Source organism: Echinops telfairi, unplaced genomic scaffold (assembly GCF_000313985.2).
Source record: "Echinops telfairi isolate 266 unplaced genomic scaffold, ASM31398v2 ScPeMD7_3533;HRSCAF=4204_0, whole genome shotgun sequence".
NCBI lineage: Eukaryota > Metazoa > Chordata > Mammalia > Afrosoricida > Tenrecidae > Echinops > Echinops telfairi.
In genome coordinates, this window is record NW_022107431.1 from 54,794,884 (window position 1) to 54,798,564 (window position 3,681).

Sequence of the window (3,681 nt, forward strand, 5' to 3'; positions counted from 1 at the left end):
CTGATGCCAGGGGCTTAGGTGGAGAGCAAATGTTTTGAGAATGATGAGGGACATGAATGTACAAATGTGCTTTACACAATTAATCTATGTATGGATTGTGATAAGAGTTGTATGAGCCCCTAATATAATGATTAAAAGAAATTTTTTTAAAGAAAAAAAATCACTCAATGTATATTATTTTGTTTTGGCAGCCTTAGAAAACAAACACAATGGCAAAAGAGACCCTATATATGTAATTAAATTAAGGATTGACTTGTTTTTCTGGTGTTTCTATAATAGCAATACCCCTAATGTGTAGTTTAAAACCTACAAATTAATATTCTTGCAGCTCAGGAGACGAAGTTTGAATACATAGGTAAAGATTTCTCTCTGTGTTAGCTCTGGAGGGAGGTACTTAATCTTTTGCTTCTGGGTAATTTTCCTGTGGCTTGGTATTTTTCTATCTCTGCTTCACCACTTGTTTAATTAATTTCTTGTATATCTAAAGAGAAATCCACTTAAGACACAGTAATCTTGTCTTATTAACATAACAAAGACAATCCATTCTCAAATTGAATTATCATTCACCTGCATAGCCTACAAAACTTCAGTGTCATCAGGTGTATTCCAACTCATAGAAAATAGAGTAAGTCTCCAGGGAGTTCAAGACTAGCTCTTTAATGGAGGAGATACCCTCATTTTTCTCCCACAGAGGAGCTGGTGGTTTCGAACAGCTGCCTTTGCAGTTAGCAGTCCAATGTTTAACCAAGTATGCCACCACAATTATGGAAGTTAGGATTAATAACACATATATTTTTGGATACAATTTGACTCATAACAAGGATCTTGAGGTGGGTGGATTGTTTTAAATTATTCTGTTGGGCCCTAAATACAATTACATAGATCCTTAGAAGTGTAACACAGAATAGGAGAGTTGTTGTAGAGGTGTGATGATGTAAATTAATAATTGGAATAGTGCCTCATTGAGTCACAGAATATCAATAGCCACTAGAAGTTGGGAAGGGGTCAGAACAGAATCTCTACTGGAGCCTCATTTTCCGTAATTTAGTCAGAATAATTTCAGATTTCTGACTTTCAGTACTGCAAGATAATAAATTTGTGCTATTGTAAGCCATTGAATTAGTTGTAACTTGCTACAGCATAAATATAGGAAGTAAGTCATCAAAATATTAGGAAAAATATATAACTTATAATTTGACTTTTTCAGAGAAACAACATTTGCTTCTACATTTCATATTCCTAAGAGTGCTGTGTGAGGATGGTGGTTTAGCACAATTTTATAATTGACTATCCACTACTAAAAGGAACTGAATTGGATCAGTCAAGGGCCATTAGTTGCAAGGATCAGAAAACTGCTTTGGCAGATTTAAGTAGAAAATGAATTTACTGAAAGGATATTGGGAACAGAAATGGTAGGCGCTGGAAAATAAGTAAGAACAAGAGGTCTAGATCTCAGCTAAGATCAAGCTAAAAGCCTGTTTGAAAGATGGTTTAGGAAGAAACTGTTCTTATTGCTGTACTGTGGCTCACATGACCCATGAAGGTCCCAGACAGTGAGCACCATACTGCTTACTTCTCCGTAATGTCTATAGCAACGTAATCTTCTTTCACTTTTTATCAAGAATGCAGTTGGGATTTTTATGGCTACTGTATCACAGCATTACTAGCTCCTGCTCTTAGTATGAGTTAGGCAAATTTGATTAGTTAAGGGAGGTCAAAATGTGGCAAGCACATCCTAGTAGCAAAGGAAGGTGGGGGAAATGAGCATCTGGAGATTTATACTTTAAGAGAGAGGTTACTGTCTACAAAGGTGACATCCCCAAAAATAGAACAGGGGTTCAAAGAACCAGGGGCATTATTGATAACTACATGACTTTTAAGAGAAGTGAATATAAACTAAACTGATAGGTAAGCAAGAAACTGAACGTAAGACTATAGTACAAGGCAATAAAATGATATTTCTTAGACTTGGGAAGATGCGTCTCACAACTAAAATAAATAAGTAGGAGTATCACAATTCAAAAGGAATAAAAGTAATAAAACAAACAGCCAAGTTGTTGTTGAGTAGATTCTGAATCATAGTGAGCCCATCTGCTACAGAGTAACGTTGCGGTATGGGCTTTCTTGGGCTGTAATCTTTACAAAAGCAAGTTGGCAGGTCTTGTTCCTGGGGCAATGCTGGCTGGTTTTGAAGCGTCAATCTTTAAGTTAGTAGTTGAATGCAAATAGGTTGCACTATGTAGATATCTTATAATGGTAATGGAAAATACATACTATTTATGATATCCCGACACCCTACCTATTTATCCATTCATTGAACTGTGGAAGTTTATGGGTTGCTATGAAACTGGAAGCTGTGTGTTTCAACAACCAGCAAGGTCACTCACTGCCAAGATGCTCCAGTGGAGCTTCTGGAATAAGCACAGACTAAGAAGAAGGAGTAGGTTCTTGACTGCTGAGCAATTAGCCACTGAAAACCTGCTCAAGCACTGGAAGATGAACATTTCAGATCGGAAGGCACTCAAAATATGACAGGGAAAGAAATTCCTTCTCAAAGAGTAGACCTTAATGATATGGATGAAGCCAAACTTTCAGCACCTTCATTTGCTCATGGAAATTCTCATTCTTCCTCAAATGAGAGGAAACAGATGCAAACATGCATGATAATCAGAAAGGGTAATGTACAAAGTAGGAATCTAGGAACATTGGCAGTTGTTAAAAATAAATGAATCCTTTGCATGATGTTGCAGAAGCAAGGGGAACCAGGTTTGCTAAAGTAATTGTGGGAATAGTAATGTTTTAGCTTCAGGGACTACTGAGGTGGCTCATTCTTTCCTACTACAGTAAAAAAAAAAAAAGGGTAACTTAAAGACCCATATCCTAATGATTAATGAGCTGAAATGGACTGGTATTGGCCATTTTGAATCATACAATCATATGGTTTACCAGGTTGGAAATGATAAATTCAAGAGGAATAGGAACCCATTCATTATCAAAAAGATTTCAATATCATCTTGAAGTAAAGTGCTCTACATTGAAGGATAATATGTATACAAAGATAAGAAAGAGAGTACTGATGGCAAAGTTGGTTAGAAGTTGGCTTGTTAACCCCAAGGTCTATAGTTTGAATTTATCAGGCTCTCCATGGGAGAAACACGAGGCTCTCTGGTCCCATACAGATTTTTTGTCTTAGAAATGGGCAGTCTTACGGGCAGTTCTACCCTCTCCTATAGCATTGCTATGAGTCTAAATAGACTCGATGGCAGTGTTTAACAGTTGCTCATGGTTTTAAGAGCAGTCTACATGGAAGAGACACAGATGAATTAGTGCATTTAAATTATGATGTTGGGGAAGAATATTGAAAGTCCTGTACACGCCAGAAGAACACCTCTCTTGGGAGAAGTACATTCAGGATGCTCCTCAGAAGCAAGTCTATACTTTGTCTGACCTGCTTTAGATATCAGGAAAATCCATTCTTTGGACAACAATATCTTTCCTGGTAAAATAGAGTGTCATTGAAAAAGAAGACTCTCTTTTTTATTATTAGGGGCTCATACAACTCTTATCACAATCCATACATACATCAATTGTGTAAACCACATTTGTACATTCATTGCCCTCATCATTCTCAAAACATTTGCTCTCCACCTAAGCCCCTGGCATCAGGTCCTCATCTTTCCC

At 37.0% G+C, this 3,681-nt stretch overlaps 1 non-coding gene across 1 annotated transcript; it reads left to right on the top strand.

Moving 5' to 3' along the window:
• Positions 1 to 2,714: 2,714 nt before the first annotated feature.
• On the top strand, positions 2,715 to 2,846 carry LOC115871076. Its single transcript, XR_004047065.1, has one exon. It is a non-coding gene; the product is annotated as a small nucleolar RNA SNORA66 (small nucleolar RNA).
• The last annotated feature ends 835 nt before the right edge of the window (positions 2,847 to 3,681 follow it).